This window comes from Callorhinus ursinus, unplaced genomic scaffold (genome assembly GCF_003265705.2).
Source record: "Callorhinus ursinus isolate GAN/ISIS: 27379988/994484 unplaced genomic scaffold, GSC_fseal_2.0 scaffold8, whole genome shotgun sequence".
In the NCBI taxonomy this organism is placed as follows: Eukaryota; Metazoa; Chordata; class Mammalia; order Carnivora; family Otariidae; genus Callorhinus; species Callorhinus ursinus.
The window spans coordinates 46,557,270-46,578,205 of NW_027397070.1; the positions used below are offsets into that span (position 1 = coordinate 46,557,270).

Sequence of the window (20,936 nt, forward strand, 5' to 3'; positions counted from 1 at the left end):
ATACTAGAGCCAAGTTTGCAAAAATTAAACCTTGCACCAGAATCTACCCCATTTCCTTTTTCAATGGAGTTACAGATCAGAGAAATTTTTGCCCGAGTTTTGAATGGTAGTGAAATGAAATTCAAATGAGAGTCAATGTGGATAGGCTGGGGAAATGTGGAGCCTACAGTAACGCGGCTAGATATGTGTGTAGATGTTGACTCCATCATTCCCCACATTGAGGGATAGGTGAAGATTGTTGGGATCTACAGTAGCCCATGAGCCAGGGCTGGCACCTCCACAAGACTTCTCACAATTTGGATGATGTCAGAAAAAGCATTTTTATCAAATTTTCACATGACATAGGATTGGAGGAATAAATGATAAAAACTGGATGATAGGAGCAAGATACAAGCTGATCTAGATAAATTGAGGTTTAATAGAGATAAGTGAAAAGGTCTTGCATCTTGGTCCAAAATAAGTAATAATTAAAGGATGAGGGATACTTGCTTTGATAGCAGTTCGTGTGAAATGACTTTATTTGGGCAGAGTGTTGTGGGGAGGTACAGAGACTGTTGAAAGGGGAGATCCTGGTTAACTACTGGTTTGAAATAAACTAACAATGCAAACTTCTAAAAGGCCTAGTGCCATCTTGGACAGGATCCAGGACTTCGAACAGGAAGGGTAACAGAGTACTCCAAGCTATGCACATTGTTTAATGCTGCTGCCCTGTTTTAGATGGCTTGTTACAACTCGGCAGCATGTCTAGGAGAAGGTGACCTGAATGGAGATAAATACAACCCAGGAGGAGTACTTGAGATACTGGAGAAACTCTGGCCATGTTCAACTGTTTACAAGATTATTGGGTAAGAGAGGGATACAGTTGTTCTGTGTTTGCATTAATCATAGCAGGTTAACTGCAGGAACAACCTCAAAACAGTAAGCGAAATTTTGTTCATGTCAAGCAGGACTCAAATACACAAGGTCACGCAGGGCCCTAGGATCCTTCCGTCATGGAGCTCCAGTATAGAGATCCTTCCTCCTTCTCATTCAGCCAATAGATAGGAGAGGGAAAAAATGTGGAGGATTGCACAGGGCTTTTCAGGACAATGTCTGGAAGAGGGCAAGCACCATTCTGTCCACATTCCATTGACGAGAACCCAGTCACATGATCACACCTGACAACAAAGGAGGCTGGAAAATGTAATCTAACTGTATGTCCAGAAGAACAAGGCTATGGGTGTGGGCTTTAGAGATGTGGACTTGGAAGAGACTGCCTCAGGAGTGACAAGAGTTCAGAGTTTAATGTATTCACACAAAGACTTGCACATAAATAATGTAGACTTCGCAGCATTATTCATAAAAACCAAAGGTTAGTTACTGACTAAATGCCCATCGACTGGTGAAACCTGGTATATCTATACAATGAAATACTCCTCATCAGTAACAAGGAGTGGGCTACCAACACATGCTACTACATGGATGGACCTCAACAACGTTATGCTCAGTGAAAGAAATGAGTCACAGCACCATAAAGTGTGTGCTTCCATTTATGTGAAATATCCAAAAAAGGCAAAGCCATAGAGACAAAGAAGATGCCAGGGACATGGATGGGAGAAGGGGGAGGGAAGTTAACAGTAAGTGGGCACAGGAGATCTTACTGGGGTGAGAAAAATGTTCTAAAACTGAGTGATGGTGGTGCTTGTACGACTTGGTAGATTTGCTAAAAAAATAATTGAATTTTTCATGGGAAAATGGTGAATTATATTACGTATTAATATGCCTCAATAATTTTTTTAAGAGTTAAGTGTTTTGAGCTTTGAGGTTGAGGGAAGGAGAATAATCCTGCAAAGGAAATAAGACCATCCAAAGTGGAAAAAGGAAGTGGCACAGAATCCAAGGAAGGAGAAGACGTAAAAAAGGAATGCATGGCAACTCTAATCAAAGTTACTGAAATGTCACATCAAATGGAAAGTCGATAGCATTGTCTCTGCCACAGCAGAGTTCACAGTGTTGTCCCAGGTCCAGGATCAGGTACAAGATAAAACACAGATTTCCACTGGCAATAGATGCAACTTTTGGAGTTGTCCAACAGTAAGACAGGTCCCATTGCTGAGTAATGAAAGACAGGCTGGATGGGCCTTGTAGAAAGGATTTCTACGTGGAGGGAAGACCTCTAAGGAGGGCCGGAGTCTGTGAAGTGTCCAGGGTTTTCCAAAGATTTGATTACTTCCTTTCGCCCAAGGCCTCCTCTCCACTCTTGGCCTTGGGGTCCTCATCTCAGACACTGGGAGCTGCCTGTTGGGAAAGCAGAGTGGCTCTGCCTCCTGAAACCCTAGGCATCCTACAGCCACGGAGGGCTGCTTGGAGCCATGAGCTAGCTCAGGGTTCAGTAGTCTGTACAACAGCAGATTTCACCAACGTCAATGCAGAGACCTGAGTAATCCTGGGAGGCCAGGGGAAAATAGGCTGAAGAGCCAGAGAGATGACACGAGAGGATTAGTGCTCATTTTTAAATCACACTTGTCCACCATCCCCCCAGAGTTCGGACATGGGAGGGAGAGAATGCAAGATGAAGTTCACAGTAGCCATGTGGAGGGCTCCTGAGATAGGAAGAAGGGGAGGAGATGAAACACAAATGTAAATGCACATCTTCTGAGGGGCAAAAGGGAACTGGGGACCCACCATGCGAGTGGATTAGAAGAATTTAATGTAGCTTTCTTAATTGGAGCTTTGTTTGATGCCCCATCTTTGTCACCTGTCAAAAATGGCCACCATGGTGTAAAACTAAAAACCAACATCTAGAAGTTGGACGTATCTTTTTTTCAAAGACTTGGAAAGCTGTGTGAAGCTTCTGGATGGCCCGAGGAGCCATGGTCATGACCGAAGCTGCTGGCATTGCTCCAGCCTGAACTCTGACTCCGTGGCAAAGGGGAAGGAATCCTTCTTAGTTCCTAAGTGGACCTGACAAGCTATGGGGCCACCTGATCACCAAAACAGACACCGAAGAGGCAATTCATTCATCCAGAAAACACTTGTTGGGCATCTTCGATGTGTCAAGCCCCCTCACAGAGTTGAAGTCTGCTTCCTTCTGAGGTACAAGGAGGCCTGTCCCACAGTTCTGGGGAGTATGCCGACTCAGCTGGGTAACAGAACTGGAGAAAGGCGAACTAAGTGCATGCTTCGGACCCTGCCTCACAGAATCAAACCCAGAAGTCTTTTTTGTCTCTAGACAAGAACCACAGCTGGAGAAGTGAGGAGGAAGGAGGGGACAGCACCAGAAGCCCAGGTCTGCTGGGAGTGGAGGCTCTCAAACTTTGTAAGCACAGCTCATCGGAAGAAGGACATCCTACAACACGGTTCACCACACAGGGGCAAACATCTATACCTGGAGCAACTTACCCTGGCTACGTACAATGTGCTCTCATTTTTTTCTCTTTTGGAATACTGGTGTGACTCACTACATTGATTCCAGAACCCACAGATGTACTTCAACGCTCACCTAGGCTACAGGTATATATGGGCTCCCCCACCATGGTCTTGAAGAAGTCGGATAACTCGGCCAATCAAGGGGGCGGGTTGCTTAGAAGTGACTGGGATGGTCCATGGATTATGCCCCAGAAGAAAGGTCTTCAGCCCCTCAGCCTGGAGAAAAAAGAGTCAAAGGAGGATTCTATCAGGTCTTCATATGTATTAAGATGTTTGTTTAGTGTAGAGACATGGTGAGGATTTATTCTTCATGCTTGCTGAGGACAGCGTGAAGGGAAGTTCAGATGTCAGTTTAATACAGGATTTGTAGGTGAATACATGTGGGGAGAAAGGGCAGCAAGAGATTTACACACTAAAAAAGGTTCATGTGACCTTCATCCTGTTAAAGGCAAGGGAAAGGCAGAGGTCCTTAAAGGCTGGTTAAATTCTTGTCAATCTGGAATGGTTTTAATGTTTTTTCCAGAAGACGGGGAGGGGCTACAATGGCTTGAGGTGGTCTCTTCCAGCCCTTAGCTGTCATGACCTCTCAGTTCGCCCCAACAAAACCCGTCTAAGGACTTTCACGCTGGCTCGGTGCTGGCTGCGGAAGGTGGGGGCTAGATCTGTAGGATCCCCGAGCAGCAAGGCCTCCCCGTTTCCAGACCCTGGAAAGAGAGCCAGGCCAGGGCAAGTCAGAGAGAGAGGACCCGCGGGGGTGGGCGAGGGGAGGAGGGTGGCACGCTGTGTGCCAAGCGCTCTAGACTGGGTGAGAAAGCCGGGGAGCTGGGGCAGGGGCACGGGAAGGGGCCCCCAGCAGGCCGAGAGCTCAGTGGTGGGCGGGAGACCGGTCTGGCTCCTGTTGTACCTGCACTAATGAGCTGGAAGCGGGCCGAAGCAGCCCAGTGTGTGAAGGCCAGCAAAGGGAAGGCCCTCCCCATGCCAGCTGGACAGGAGAGGACCGAGCGGGGTGGGAGCAAAGCCCGCCCCCCTCTCCACACCCTGAATTCTCAAGCTGGAAGCTAGGACTTCCAGGACAAGGGACTTGGGAGGTCAGGGCAAATCAGCTGAGGCCGGAATGAGGCCTCCTGGGGGAAAGGGGGTTAGAAAGATGCCAAAGGTCAGTGGCATAGGGGGGAGAGAGGACCAAGGGGCTACTGAGGCACCCTGCCAACCCTGTGGAGGGTAAAGGCCCCAGGGGGGTTGCCAGCTGTAGCCGCAGACCCCAAGGAGAGAAACTGAGCAGAGGCAAAGCCTGTAAGGTCGACTGACTTAATAAGGGCAAACAGAATGGATGAGTCCGCCCAACCCTGCCAGGGCAGCAGAAACGGCCACAAGTGTTCACAGACTGTAAACACCAAGAGGGACGGGGCTCGTCTGGGTCTGCAGGGACCTGGCTAGGCCCGGCAGGGGAGGAGCAGGGCCAAGACGGAAGCCTGAGCCTGGCGCCCTCTGCAGAGAACTGTCCAGAGGCCCAGGAGGAAGGGTCACTCTGGGAGCTCCACAGCCAGCTCACAAAGCCCCACTCAAGCCGAGAGCTGGACACAGCCCCAGACGGGTCACTCCGGCAGGGGTCCAGGATCCAGGAACTCAATCCTGGCATTTCTGTTTGGACCTTAGGCGTGGCGCTAGAGTGTGGGGGAGCCCACTCTGCCTCCTAGTATCGGGGGGGCTGGGGCAGTGGGACAAAGATTTATGGAGCATCCACATGAACCTTTCCTATGATCCCTCCTAGTGGCTACCGTGGGGACCCTCACCCCTACTCCGGTATGGAAAATTTCTACTAGAAGCAGAAGCCTGTGGGTCCAGTCTGACCTGTGTGCTCCTTGTTCAGCACTGGCTGCACAGAAATGAGGCTGTGACCAGGGACAAGTCACCTCTGTCTTGGGGTCCCAGTTTATCCACCTGCAACATGAGGAGACCGAGCGAGCTCCGTTGTAATGATTTTCATTGGTACCGCCTTTCCCTCAGCCTGCGGTTGCCATGGGAACAGCCCAAGTCAAAGGTGGATCCAGGGGGCAGGAGGTCACCCACTATCCCGTGGCTAAGGTAGGCTTTGTTCTTCTGTCTGCCAAGCATCCTTCCTCTCGCTGATTCTGATAACAGCATCCCTTTTCCTTTACAGAATTGCCCTTCTCTTTTCTAGATCATTCTAATGGGGCAGCCAACTGCAATACCTGCCATGGGGCACATGACCCAAACTGGCCAATCAGATTGTCTGTCATGATTTGACCCTGAAGCAGAGACACACAGTTACAACTGGATCATCCAATGGCAGCTTCCAAAAAAGACATACTCCAAGGAGTTCCTGGGGCTGAGCCCTGTCGCTGCCTAGATACCTTCTTAGTACCTCCCTGTTTAATTCTTATTTCTATTTGGTTGCTACTAAAATCTCTCTGGTAACTCCACTCTTTTTTTTTTTTTTTTTTTAACGTACAAATTAGAGTTCCTGTTGTTGCTTGCAACCAAAGAACCCTAATTTATACACAAAACAAGAGAGACAGGCCAGGTGGATTAGATGCTGGGCCCCTCCTTTCTGCAGGCCTCCCTCCTTTGTGGTCCCAGGGCAGTTGGCTGCAACAGCACTTGGTTCGTGTAGGAGACATGGTGGGAGAGTGTCTGTTTGCTTGACAGGACTGCGAACGTCAACAACTAAGGACATCTGTATTCCAGATACACCTGGTTCAGGGTCTTGCATGCTGTAGATGCTCAGTTTCATTGAGTCAAGATCTAACAGCTCGAAGCAGGAACTCCAGGGGGGATAAAACTTAACAAGTATCAGGCGATAATGTGTGGAGGGCAGATATAATCAGCTGCTGAACAGAGCAAGGCTGGGATAAAGCAATTCCCAGTGCATGCAAGTGATGAGTGCTGGGGAGAAGTGGTCAGGGCTCATTTCAGGGTTTTGGGGAAGGACCACGCTGTCCCCCCAAATATGTCTTCCACCTGTTCACGAATACTTCTCGTTCCTGAAACAAGAGGCAAAGGCACTCAGTTAACACTTAGATATAGGGCTGGAAAGGCATCTACCCTGGGAGAGTGAGGACAATGTTTTCATTCGCTCTGAAGTGTAAATGATGGGTGTAGACCTTCCCCAAGAATAGGCCTGGATAGGGGCGCCTGGGTGGCTCAGTTGGTTAAGCGACTGCCTTCGGCTCAGGTCATGATCCCGAAGTCCCAGGATCGAGTCCCGCATCGGGCTCCCTGCTCAGTGAGGAGCCTGCTTCTCCCTCTGACCCTCCCCTCTCTCATGTACTCTCTCTCTCTCATTCTCGCTCTCTCAAATAAATAAATAAATCTTTAAAAAAAAAATGAATAGGCCTGGATAGGAGAAAGAGGGCTGGGAACACAAAGGTTTTCAGCGTGTGGAAAGTGCAAACAAGTCTGCAGGTGGACCCAGAGGATGAGCACAGTCCGGGAAAGAAGGGCCAGTACAAGTGTATGGGATACACATCCACTTTGGCGGCAAGTTCTGGAAGCTGACTCGGGCAAACTTAAGTGGGGAGAAAGTCCCCTGTATCTTTTGCATAAAGGAGGTGAAGGGAATCGGAGGAGGTGTTCAACAAGCCGGCCTGCGGAGCCAGGGGCCAGGGCAGCTCTGGGGGTCCGGGGCACAGGAGCCCATAGGCTAGCCGGCTTGGATGATTCCAAGCCAACTGTTTCCTGTGGTCAGTAGTGACCCCACCCCAGATTCAAATTCTCCAGGAGAGAGTCTGATGAGTGTACCTGGGGTCCTGTGCTCACCCTTTGGGTGTGGGGAGGTGGGAGAGCCTCCATGACTGGCAGCCCCACTGGGAATGCCTGGAATGGGTGCAGTGGAGTTCCCCAAAGGAAAACTGAGTTTCCTTTATCTGAGGAAGGGAAGGGATTGGTGGGCGTATGCACACAACAGATGTTCACTACACATGGCATGTCAATTTAGAGTGGAGGGAGATGAGTGGGGTGGGGTATGGGAATTGCCAGGACACTCCAGAATCTGCCATAGGAGCCAAGGTTCTGACGCCAGCCCTGAATTCCATCTCCCTCTCCCCCTGTAAAAGCAAGCTCAGGGAAAGAACACTGTTTCTGTTCTTGACAGCTCGCTAGAATTGTCTCCTTAGCTTCCAGTCACGCTCGGCTCCTGCTAGAGTAATTACCACCCACCTGTTCTCCAGGCAAGACTTCACAGCCGGTGGACACACATCTGGCCTGCAAAAGACAAGCTTGGGAGTCTCCCAGGCTGCTTGGAACAGGCTGGGGACAGCATAGGGTCAGCCACTGATTCACAGGCAAGGAAACGGCTAGCCTGAGAGCCGTGGTCACTGTGTCCTGAGCGGCTGCACACCCCTTCCCTGCCAGGCAGCTTGATGGATGTGGGTCAGGTGTGTCCTGGGACAAGCAAAACCCCTGGGGTTCAATACCGGGCCCTGTCGTCTTCCTCCATCATCTGGCTGTCCCCCCCCCCACCCCCCACCCCCGCTTCTCCAGTGGTGAAGGAGGAACTGTTACCCTACCTTTCTTAGGATTCCTTTATTTTTCTTCCCATTCCTGTCCACACCACTCCCTTCTGAGCACCCCGGAAGTTAGGAGAAGTCCAGGTAAGGTTTTAATGGGAGAGCCAGAAATATTTTGGTGGTGAAAGTAACTGCATCCACGTTTTAAAGATGTGAGTCCAAACCCGAACAGGCCCGAGGAGGCCTCGAGGCCAGTGGTTTTCAAACTTTCTAAAAAAATTCGCAAAAATCTTTGTGCAGTATTTCAGCATTCAACCAATATGTATTGGATACGTACTGTATGCCAGGAGCTGTGCGGGAGGATTCTGCTGTGACGATAGGGACGCGATTCCTGCCCCAGTGAGCTCCCAGTCGAGCAGGGGAGGCAGACAGTGAACAAATAATGAGGTCAATGGAGTGATAATGAGTCCATTGCAGTAGAGCCGTGTTAAGAATTGCATGCAGCCAGGTGGCCTCATACGGACTTGGGGGCCTGTGTTGGGGAAGGCATCCCCAAAGAAGTGACATGGGAGCCGAGATCTGGCAGGCACATAGGAAAGAAGCAAAGAGATGGAGAGAAGAAGGGTTGAGGCAGGAGATACTATGAGAAAAATCCCCAAGGTAGGAAAGCACTTACTGTGGGAGGAAATTGCCGATGGTCGCCGTGGTGAAGTGGGGCAAGCCGGGAAGGGGGGCAGAAGGCAGAGAGATGCAGGGACCCCAACGCCAGGGCCTCGTGGGTAGCTCAAGGACGAAAGCAGGAAACTGGGGCACTGCTCTAGCTGGGAAGAGGCTGACATCTCACCCCCTGCCACACACACACACACACACACACACACACACACACACACACACACACATCCCGTTGCCTTGTGGCCGCTGAGGCTTCTTGGGGGGAACCACAGGGTTTATCAGAACACAGCTTGGCAACTACTAACCCGGCCCTCGTTGCCATTCGCAGATGAGGGGAGTGAGACTTGGCAGTCATCCACACCCAGTGCCCTCTCTGTCAACTCTGGGCACCTCACCCAGCCTCCCTGGGGAGCGACTGGCCGGGTAGAGACTGGGGACGAACTCTGAGAACGCTGCACAACTTAATGTTGCAAGAAAGAGGGGTGGTCAGCCAGGGTTTGGCATGGGAGACGGGCCCTGAGGATGGGATTTTGCCCCTTGCCTGTCCTGGGGCCCTGTCTCCCCCCCTATAAGCTGAGAGAGCCCCGGACACCCGGGGCCCCTCCCCATCGCTCATCAAGAGGCACATGAAGGCTGCCTGCCAGGAGAGCAGATCCCACTCGAGCTCCGGCCTCAACATTCCTCTCCACCCGGGGGTCAAGGTCAAGTGTGGGGTATTTTCCCAAGCCCTGGGGAGTGGAGGCGCCTCCTGACATCTACAGTGACTGCCCCCAGCTAAAAGGGCAGCTACCAAGAAGTCAGTCTGGAAAGGAGAACAGTCAGCCCACTCTCAAAGCAGAGCTACCAGGGGAAGGGGGCAGGGGAGGAGGGGCCTGAAACATACCACCATCTTTAGCCCAGAAAGCAGAAGTATGAAGCTGGTGATAGGAAAGGGGGGTGCCTGGCAGGAGTCTGAGCCGAGGCTGGGATTTTCCTGCCCCAACCCAGCTGATCCTCCATCTAACTAAACCCTGGGGTCTGGCTCTCTTGAGACCCTCACTGGCTCGTCTGCAGCTCCTGGGCAGAAGCCTGAAGATAGCAGCTGGACCGAGACCCACCCCCAGCAAGGGCCAGGCAGGATAGGCATTACAGACCTCTTTGCAGCCCTGCAAGGGGGACAAAGACCATAAGGTCGGGCTGGTGGAAAGGTTCTAATGATGAAGGAAGAGGCAGAGACAGTCCCCTCTGGGCCAGATCAGAAGCAGCCCTGAGAAAGAAGTCCCTTGGGGTCCAGAAGGTGGTTTCATCAGCCAAGGCTGGCCTGAGGCTAAATTGTGCCAGAACAGCCTCCTTCCAACCCGCTCCACCCTCTGCCTCTTATCTGGACACGCTGCTTGTGAGCGTCGGGACCTGCCATGCTGCCCTCCTACCCCAAGAAGGCAAGTAGAGAGGAACAAGAGAACAGGTGTCAGAGGGCCTGAATTCAAGTCCTAGCTGCTTCCCATTGTAACTGTGTGATGTTCAGTAAAAGATGGCAACTTCCCTGAGACTCCACTTCCCCTTCTGTAAAAATGGGACGAATAAAACCTACAGTAGGCCTGTAGAAACACCTGAATGAGAAAATGCAAGTAAAGATCTTCGTTAGCTCTTATTTAGTGATCTACCGATACTCCTAACATGCATGACACACAGAGAGGAGGGGGCAAATGGGGGAAGTACTGGAGGACATTCGAGTTTTCAACATGGGGGTCCTTGATAAGTTGGGGAGCTTCCAAAAGTTTCACACCTCATTTCCAAGCTAGAGGCTGATCTGGATCATGGGTTCTCTTATTCTCTATGATAAAGAAAATGGGGAAGAGGGAAGTCGGGTCTCACAACACGCGTCAGCCAAGAGCCTGGGCAGACAGTGTCTCCTCCAGAGGAAGGGCTGGTGTTCTCCGCTCCGTTGCCCTTTGGCAGCCACGTAGCTCCTGTTTTCCTCATTAAGGATGGCCGTAACCTGGTCCTCTTTACACTGCTGACACAAGGTCCAGAAAAGACGGACAGCATCAGCCACTTTCAACAGCACCTCCTGGGTGGATCAACAAGGTGGGGCCAAACTTAGGGCAGCCTGCAGGGAGTCCAGACAGAGAGCACCATCTCCTGGGAGTGGAATCCAGGACCCAGAGACCTCGCCATGCGCCCAGCAATGTTAAGCATCATGGACACCATAAAATGTAAAAAGCTACTATGTGTTGTACACACACTATTGGCTTTGTGCTCAGCACTAACTAAAGTGTATTATCTCATTTAATTCACATAACAACCCTGTGCAATTGGTACCATTATGATTTCTATGGCAGAGATAGAGAAACTGAGGCACAGAGTAATTAAGTACCTCAACAGAGGGGCTTAACATTCATTGGGGAGGCAAGACTATAGGTTAATACCTTCCATGTGAGAAGGGGAAAAAATATGAACTGTCCTCCACCATCCCATGTAGCCCACTTCTCAGGTTCCCTTCACCACCTGCCCCACCCCAGTTTCCCTTGATTTCTAGCTGCCACTATGGAGGCTAGACTCAAAGGGTAGCCGTCACTCCCTGTCTAGGGATGGTCATGCTTATTTTCCCGAGTTTAGCTAAGGCATGGTCAGATTTTTTCAAAAGGAGCTTATCTAGAAAACTTAGAAGAAAATAGAACAAAATGAAAATATAAATAGCCAAGAATCTGAGAAGAGATGAATTTATAAAGCAGTTTTCATGTCCTTAAGGAAGGAAAGTAGTAAGAGCTACTGGTTGTGCCAAGTATCAGACACTATACTACGCTCTTGATATATGTTATTTTGTTTAATCCTCGAGGGTACCCACTGAGACAAGTATTATACCCTCATTTCACAAATAAGGAAGCAGATGCTCGGAGAGGTTAAGCAACTATCCAGGTCACACAGTTTGTAAGGAATGGAACAGGGGGTCAAATCAACCTTCACTCTTAACCACCTAAATAAAAGAGATGGGCGTGGTGGGTGTAACTCTCCCAGCTGCCAACCTGAGCCACCTGGTCCTAAACTGAAGGGCTTCAGCTTGGCCCCACTGCTCCAGCTGATAAATACTCAGCTATTGCTCGGGAAAGAATGTTCCTCCTGGGCAAAGCGAGGGAAAAACCTTGGCCGATCTGTACCTTCCAGTTCTCTGTCTTCTCCCACTTAGGCAGACCAAAACAAAACAAACCAATAAATCAAAACCCTTGAATTTGCACTTGTCCTTCATTTCACATTACCCTCATGACATAATTTCCATGATATTTCATTGGTTAGTCATTGGGCAGAAGGTTCCTAAAGCGCAGAGCTAATGTGAGTGAGCCCTTAACCCAGGGCTCACTCAATGAAATTGATTACTAATTGCATAGTTGATACCAACAGTTATTGATAAGTAATATTTACTGAGCAGTGCTACATGCCAGGTTTTAGACTATGTAGCTTGCTTGCCTCCATGGTCTCTTTTCATCTTCCTCACAACTCAGAAAGGTAGAGATTAGGGGCGCCTGGCTGGCTCAGTCGGTTAAGCATCTGCCTTCGGCTCAGGTCATGGTCTCAGGGTCCTGGGATCGAGTCCTGCTTCAGGCTCTCTGCTCAGCAGGGAGTCTGCTTCTCCCTCTCCCTCTGTGTTCTCTCTCTCTCTCTCAAATAAATAAATAAATAAAATCTTTAAAAAAAAAGAAAGAAAGGTAGAAATTATTTTTATTACTTCCCTTTTGCAGACAATCAAACTTAGGCCTGGAAATATTCAATAACTAGCCCAAGGTCACACAATTCCCAAATGGCACGTCTTCGGTTGGAACCTAGACAGCTATGTTCAGAACGTGCACGGCTAACCTCCATAGTGCACGGCCCCTGATGATAAGTCTGACAAGAAGATTATGGGGCAGGGGTCAAAGAAGGAAAATGTTGTTGTGTGCTGAGGTAGGGAGGGAAAGCATCCTAGAGGGGGGTGGGCCTGACTTGAAGGAAGGACAAGATGGGTAAAGCAAAAAAGAGGTAAGTTTTAGGCTGGAAGATGATCCCTGAAGTCTCAGGCGACCCGGAGGGCCCCCATCCTTGGAACACGAGGAATTGCTACCCCTTTAAGGCAGTGTCATTTGGCTGTCCAACAAAGGGCTCAGAGCTTGAACAGGAACCTATGGGGTCTCTGGCATCAGAATGGAGAGAGAATGGCAGTAGCTGTCCTGGGAGGCCCTGGGCATAGGGTTGGCCAGAGTCAGATGGACCCCCTGTCATCTCCACATGGACCACAAGGTTTGCTTTGAGGAAGAAGTTTTGCTTTGCTATGACTGTGGTAGGGTTGCCCCAGCGAGTGTGGACATGGGCCCGCAAATCCATAGAAGTTCACAGAAATCTTAGGGAGGAGCTTGAGTTTCATTTTAGCCATAAAAATGTTGGGGCTGGGGTGAGGGTGGGGATTTCATCCAATGGGTCACACAAATACTTCCTTGCCTCGGAGCTGGTCAGAAGGCTAGCTCCAGGGAGAGAAGGGCCACTGCTGGCCCTTGGAGGTCTGGCCGGGAACATGTGTGCAACCCCAGACTCAGTCCTGGCTCTCACATGCACTGATGGAATTTCACTTAGCTCCAGCCTGGCCTGGTCCGGCAAGCTTGCAGCCAAAGGCAGCCTGGAAAGAAATGGCCAACCCTTCTGAGAAGCAGGCTGAGGCCAGAGAAGTGAAAAGCCTGGAGGATTCTTCTCGGAGCAGGCACCTGTGTGAGAAGCCCCTGGCTCCTGTCACCTGTGTGTGTAGCCCTCACTGCACACACGGTGCCCTTGCTGACTTCTGTTGTGGCCATTGGTGTGCCTGTTTTGTTCTCCTATTACACTTCAAGTCGCTGTCACTCCAAGTGTGGCCCATAGACCAGCAGCAGCAGCATCTCTTAGGAGCTTGTTAGAAATGTTGACTCTCAAGATGCCTGGGTGGCTCAGTGGGTTAAACATCTGCCTTCAGCCCAGGTCATGATCCCAGGGTCCTGGGATCAAGTCCCACATTGGGCTCCCTGCTCCACGGGGAGCCGGCTTCTCCCTCTCCCTCTCCCACTCCCCCTGCTTGTGCTTGCTTTCTCTCACGCCCCCTCTCTCTGACAAATAAAAAAAAAAAAATGTTGACTCTCATCACAGAATGCTGGATACAGTAGTCCCCCCCTTATCTGCGAGGGAGACATCCCAAGACTCCCAGTGGATACCTAAAACCGCAGTTAGTACGGAGCCCTATATATACAATTTTTTCCCTATACATACATACCTATGATAAAGTGTAACTTACAAATTAGGCACAGTAAGGATGAACAACAGTAACTAATAATAAAACAGAACAATGGACTGTAATAAAAGTTATATGAATGTGGTCTCTCTCTCAAAATATCTTATTGTCCTGTACTCACACTTCCTCGTGTGATGAGGGGAGAGGATAAAATGCCCTGGTGATGAGATGAAGTGAGGGGAATGATGCAGGCATGACGACACGGCGTTAGGCTGCTAGTGACCATCTGATGATATGGACAAAGGAGGCTCATCTGCTCCCGGACCTGATCGTGGTTGGCCTTGGGTAACCGAAACCACAGAAAGCGAAACTGTGACTAAGGGGGCATTACACGATCCCCAGTAATTTTGAATGCCACATTACGGTTTGAAAAACACTACTACTTGGAAGCAAGAGTTACCTGTGACAAAGATATCTTTGTACAAGTAAGCTTTTGTATCCCAGCTGCTTGGCAGTAAGTAGGTACTCAATAAATATATGTTTTAACTTCCTATTTTGAAATAATTTTAGACATAGAAAAGTCACAAAAAGAGTACTGGGGTCCCATATACCATTCCCCGGCTTCCTCTAATGTTAACAGCTTAGAGCACCAAAGTGCAATTACCAACTCAACAGGGATAAATGAACTAAACCAGAGGTCCTTTTCACATTTCATCATTTCTCCCCTAATGTCTTTTTTCTATCCTGGGACCCCTTGTGGCATTTAGTTGTGGAGTCTCCTTAGTCTCTTTTGATCCATGACAGTTCATTCTGTCCCTTTCTTGCTAATGAGTACTCTTCTAATGAGTACTCCTCAGTTATGTTTTAGTCTGCCAACTTGAGTATGTCTGAAGTTTTCCTGGGATTAGATTGAAGTTAGGCATTTTTGGCATGGATACCACAGAAGTGATGCCATACCCTTATCTCCTGTGGACACGTCTTATTCCTGGTGATGTTAAACTTGATCTCTTGGTTAAGCTCGTGTTTTCTGGGCTTTGCCACTGTTTCTCTACTGTAAAACTACTACTATCCTTCCATTTGCAATTAGTAAGTATTTGGGGCAGGGTGGAAGAGGGAATTTTTTTTTTTTTGAGACTCTGCAAATATTGTGATTCTCCTTAGAAACTTCTTCCCAACTAATTTTATCATCCATCACTGGTGAATTTCGCCTACAACAATTGCTGTTGTGCTTGCTTGATGGTGGTTTTGTATTTCCCTCATTCTGTATTTATTAATTGGAATTCTTCTATAAAGAAGAGCTGCTGCTTCGTTAGAGTTCTTCCCCATTTTTCTAAAAAAAAAAATATATATATACATATGTATGTATATATATATATATATATATATTACACTCAGGAAGGACTCATAGCTATTTTATTCTATGGGTTATAATTCAGTAGTATTATTATCTTATTTTGTTCTTCAAATTGTTCCATCCACTGGGAGCTCCCACAAGTTGGCACCTTGTCCTTTTGCCATGCCCCTTCCTTTTCCAATCACTTCCTTATTTTCTGTCACCACAAGATGTTTCAGACTCATTTGGTTCAGTAAACATTTTCGAATGACAGAATGGTGGAATGAAAAAGAAGGTGCGTGTATAGAAACTCAGCCCTTAGTTGTGACTCCCCAACTAGGAGCTCTATCCAATTCAATTTTCAGCTGGAAGAAAGAATGGGAGATGCTCCTACGACTCACAGAATCACTCACTTCCACTGCCCTATGAAGGTCAAGGAGAGCAGGAGAAACTTTAACCCTGAAGGCAGAAGAAACAATATCTCTGGATATCGCAGGCTGGGTAGTTGGTCTGCCTGGAAGTCCAATGCATGGACTTAACATCTATAAGCAGCATGAGGTGGTGCTTAAGAGCACACTTGCTGGAGCCAGATGCCTGGCTGGTTCTGCTACTTACTGTGAAAATGCCCTGTGCCTCAGTTTCCCCATCGGTAAAATACAGGTAATAATAACAGCACTTGCCATGATGTTGTGTAATGACCGAATGACTTTAAATGTTTAAATTGCTTAGAACGATCTGTGACACACGTAAACATTCAACAATCATTAGCTGGGGGTCTCACATTTGCAGCAATTAACACAGCCTGCTGAATTCATTCTGCAATTATTTCTTGAGCACTGTAGCATGCTTTGTTGTGAGCGGGTTCCAAAAGTGAACAAAAGACAAAGTCACTGTTCTCCTGGAGCTTACATTCTCCTAGAGTACAAAGAGCCTAACGCTTGAAGAGACTGCAAGACTTTTTAAGACGGTAGTGGGGGGATGGGAACAGCTGTTTTCGCCATCCACCAAAACCATTCACCCTCTCCTGGTGAAAAGAATTCATTTTCCTCTGGGGAGCCACCTCGTGGTATGACGGGATTGACGTCTTAGCCAATCAAGACATTGTACTGTCCTAGTGACAGTGATTGGTTCAGGCAAAGACACACGACCCAATCAGAACCAGGGAGATTTTTGTGCTCGGGCTTCTATTGGTTAGAACCTCTGAACTAAGAGCCACCACCACTCAGGGCGGAGCAGAGAATGGAGGAAACAATCCTAATGGCCTTGTCCGAGCCCCTGAGTCAAGAATGGGTCTGAAGTCAGCCCTATTCTGAACTTTATAGTCACACAACCCATTGAATTCCCTTTTACTACTCATTACTGAAAGAGTCCTGAGCTTACTTCAATCCCTCAGAAAGCTGACACCTCAGCAGGAAGCTGGACCCTGTTCGCAGCCCCTGCTCTCTCTCTGAGCATTTAGTTCCCTGTCTTGACCCCAAGTGCAAACCATCACGCACGCACGCACACCCACACACGTCAGCACTCCATCCCACTTCCTACCTCTGGCCCACTCCCCCCTGCTTCCGAAGGACAGTCATCAGCCCACCCTCCCCCATTCTCCAGAGCTGGAGCCTCTCCCTCCTGCTCATACCCCACCTCCAACACACACGCCTCTCAACCCTTAGGCCCAAGCACCTCTTTCTGAGGCAAGTCTGGCTGAATTCCCAGGCCTCAGTCTTGCCTTTTGTGACCCTGCCTCCTCCTCTCCAGCAGGACTGAGGGGCGCTGCTCAGTCTCTAATAGCCAGAGAGACACCACCATGCAACCTCAGGAGTCACACTGAAGCTCACAGCCTAGAAGACCCCCTTTTCGTAACCTAATTTGTCTCTAGGGTCTTTCTTAAATCTAGGCCTGGGCAGCTGGCTCAAGGATGTTTGAGCTCTCCCACCTCTGTGTCCTGGTAGAAGCCATGTCCTAAGGGTGGACCAAAAGAACCCAAACTGCTACTTCCTTTGAGAAAAATTCCATCTTCAAATTCTAGGGAATTCACTGTCTCCACCACTACACTAACATTTCTTGTACTGTCCTCTAACCCCTGGTGTGTTAGCTTTCACTCAGTGTATGATTTGCCTCTTTGACAGATTACTGTCTTAGCTCAGGCTACCATAACAAAATGTCCCAGACTGGGTGGCTTAAACAACGGAAATTTACTTCTCACAGTCTAGAGGCTGGAAAGTTCAAGATCAAGGGGGCCAGCAGATTCAGTGTGTGGTGAGAGCCTTCTTGGTTTGCTGTGTTCTCACGTGGCAGAGCGGGAGCAAGCTCTGGTCTCTTCCTTTTCTTATAAGGACACTGATCTCATCATGGGCCCCAACCTTCATGACCTTCTCTAAACCTAATTTGCTCTCAAACTCCTCTACCTCCAAGCACTGTCACACTGGGGATTAGGGCTTCAACATATGAATTTGAGGGAGGACACAAACATTCAGTCCACAGCAACTGTAAGCCTAGCACAGTGCTCTATGAACACTGAATGAATAAATCAGTGGTTGAATAAAAGAATTATTGAATGGATGGTGAAATGAGTGAATGAATGAATAAATCAGTAGACTAATAAGGAGGGGCAGTAACAGGACTGGAATGGGGTGGCAGAAGGATCAAAATGCCCTGGAGGGGGTGGGGCTTGGGCCCAGGGAAGAGAGGAGCAGAGAAAGGAGACGGGCAGGAGATGGGGCAGATACCATGGCAGAATGGCAGGAGAAAGACAGATGCTACCTGATCTCCCAGTGTTTACATTAAAACCTGGAGCTTGGGCCTTTTAGAAAGATTGTTCATTAGCATTTTAAAAAACTTTTTTTTTTTTTAATATATAAGTGCCATTTGTCAAGGACATTGTGCATGTGGCTTTGACATGGCCAGTCTTGATGGCTGAGGGCTCTGCTCTGGCTTATCCCTCCCCCAGATGTGGGAAGGACAAGCTGGTCATATCGCCAGCACACCAGGTGCAGCCTTTGGGGAAGGGCCTGGGAGGTCCGGTGGACTTGAGGTGCCTCCTGAGAGCCCTTTGTGAGGGCGCCAAGTCCTCTCCGGGTCAGAGCCAAAGGGCTGCCGTCTCTTCTCCAAAGTCTCCGCTTCTCTGCCTTCGCCTGCACCCACTCCCCACCCCTGGTTCCACACTGGCACGGCCTGTGCCTGTGGGGCCCCACAGGACCCAGAAGAGCTGCAGATGTCTGTGTGGATTTGCAGCTACGAATGAAAAGCCAAGGTTTGTTTTGAATGGATTGTGGCTCTGGAGAGAAAGCCTGGGGATGCAAATACACCATGAGTGGGATGCAGATGGGAAGCAGATGTGGGATGTGGGAAGTCCCTGCTCCGGCGTCTAAGGCCCATCTTGGAGAACTCATCCCTCTCCCTGCACTGGGACCAACCCCTCCGGTGGGAGCCCCAGCTCCCAGCAGAGCCTGCTCAGCTGTGGGTCCTCTCTCTCTCCCTTTGCATTTCTGTCTTGCATTCCTGTAGGATGTTTTCCCGCCTCTCCTCTCACTGCTTGAGCTTCTTTCTCTCTCTCTCTCTCTCTGTCTGTCTCCCAGTCCCTCTCTGTGTCTCTCAACCTGTCTCCATCTCAGCCGCCGCCGGTCTTAGTCTGTCTCTTGCTCTCAGACGGCCTCTACCTCCATGTCTGTGCTCTGTCTCTGGCTCTCACTCCCTCCCTCTTCCTGGCTGCTTACCAAGGCCAGTGCCCCTACCCTCCATGCTTGCACAAATCTGCCAATCAGCTCGAGCCCCTGGGGTGAGGGACAGGAAGAACAGGCTAAGGGCAGACGCCCCAGCTCCATGAAAGAAGGCGATTTTAAGCCAGAGAGGCCTGGGCAGGCCGAGGCCAAGAATTTCTCACTTACCCGTAGGGCTGGCTATTTAGTCTGGGTTGTTGGGGGAGGGCAGGTGGCAACCAGCCTGGAGCTCCAGAGCCCGCAAGAGCAGCTCCCCTGCAGCCCCTCTCCCGTGTGAGGTCCCCTTCGGGGTGCTGGCTCTGTCTGCCTCCAGGCCCGGGCGCGAGGCAGGACAGCTGAGCACCCCGCGGCACTGTCTCCCCCGAGGACACGGGCCCAGGTGAAGGGCAGGCAGGACCAGATCCGCTGTGTTTTGTATCCCCCATGGCTCTCCCGAGAGCTGGGAGCAGTCCTTCACTTTCAACCCCCGCGGGGCCTCAGACAGTCTCCGAAGGCAAATGTGCTTTCTCTTTGGCTTGTGTTCAGTCTAAATACTTCATCCAACTGATACCGGCTCCACGTTCAGTGATCTGATTTTCACTTATGAATCTGTCCACGGCCCTCTGAGCTCTCAGGCAGGGCCTCCGGACCATTTGTGGCACATTCCTGAGGCCACTAGCGATCTCACACATTAACTTTAAGTTCATGTACAGGCTGTGAACGCTCGACGACTTTTGGGAGTGGCTCTTGAGGGATGCACGGAAAGCCATCCCAAGCAAGCTGCTGTCCTTCCCAGGAACCTGGAATTATTTGGAGGGCAGTTTCACAAAGGCTTCCTTGGCTGTGAGAGAGGATGCTGTCAGAAAACAGCTGGGGCCTGTCTCCCTGGCACTCTGCTCAGGGCTGCCTTCTCCTCCCAGGACCCAGGGGCACCCCGTTGGGCCCCAGCACTGGGCTGGCACGGAGTGGGCATGACCACCGCACTACACCACCAGGTGTGGACTCTGGAGGCTTGCGGTGGCTGACGCCTCGGTTGGGAACCTACGCATGGAGCACCTGCTACATGCTGACACTGTGCTAGGCAGTGCGTGCACGGGGTGAGCAAACCACGTGGGGTGTCGCCACTCGTGAAGGAAGCAAAGGGTGGTGAGACCGGGGGTGACAGTCAGGGAGAGCCTGGGAGAGCATGTGGCAGAGGGAGCAGGTCACAGCACCTGTCTCTGAGCTTCACCCATGACGTTGGGAGTGATGCCAGGGCTGTCTGAGGATTCAGTGACATAATCGATGCCCGGGAACTAGAGGTAATACGGCCTGTGCAGCTAAAGCAGACGGGGCCACAGATACAGCCAGCAGGTGCTCTCGGGACTCTGTGCACGAATCTTCTGGCCTCTGTACCACTTCAGGACACCTGCTGGTGGCTGTTTCCAGCTGTTAGAACCTGCTTTGGCCACCTGCATAGAGGTCAGAGAAGTGCCTGTGAAATTCTGCCCTCGGCCCCCGAGGGCAGCCCCTAACCGACAGCTCCGGGGTTGGGGTATAAACAGCTCCTTCTCCTAAGCTCCCTGCACATGGAGCCATGTCTCCCTGTGGCCTCTTGCTTGATGTCACATCCTTGTTTGGTCTCCTTCTCTTTCTAGTCCCGCCTCCCCTACTTCCTGCAGAGCTACTCTCTGGTCAAGGTCGGTTCTCAAAAGTTCCTAAGGGATCAGTGACAGTAGGCGCCTGACTCTGATTAGATCTGTGCTCTCTGTATTTGAACACACAAAGGTCAGGGCCATGGGAAGCTGGCAGGAGAGTCCTGGGCCTGTAGCTCTCAGCCCTCAACCCAAGAACCCGAGACACTGGTTTTGGGACTCTCTGTGTCCTCCCTCCAGGGACCCACACAAGGTGCCAAAAGATGGCATAAAATTCATATTTAATCATTATTGTCTTTCTCTGTCTCTGGGAACCCCAAATGGTTGTCCTGCAGTTAATCCTTTATTGTTCCTCTTCCCACATCCCATCGGAGGGGCGATGGCAGACCCACAGAGAGCAGAGACACAGAGCAGCTGACAGGGGCACATCCAGATGCTGGTCCAGATTACTGTTCTAGACTTAAAATTTGCTAGCTTAAAATTTTTTGTGACTTTTTTATTATTTCAGATAAATACCCTCCTTCATAA

General features: G+C 49.9%; 1 long non-coding RNA gene across 2 annotated transcripts; it reads right to left on the reverse strand.

Moving 5' to 3' along the window:
- Nucleotides 1-500: 500 nt before the first annotated feature.
- On the reverse strand, nucleotides 501-8,949 carry LOC141373281 (uncharacterized). 2 transcript variants are annotated; one of them, XR_012379073.1, is made up of 5 exons: nucleotides 8,554-8,949; nucleotides 7,588-7,632; nucleotides 5,260-6,413; nucleotides 3,482-3,624; nucleotides 501-1,157 (listed from the first exon to the last, which is right to left on the reverse strand). It is a non-coding gene; the product is annotated as an uncharacterized lncRNA (long non-coding RNA). The 2 variants fall into 2 exon arrangements; XR_012379072.1 differs by having other exon boundaries at nucleotides 501-2,582; nucleotides 8,554-8,948.
- Nucleotides 8,950-20,936: the final 11,987 nt, after the last annotated feature.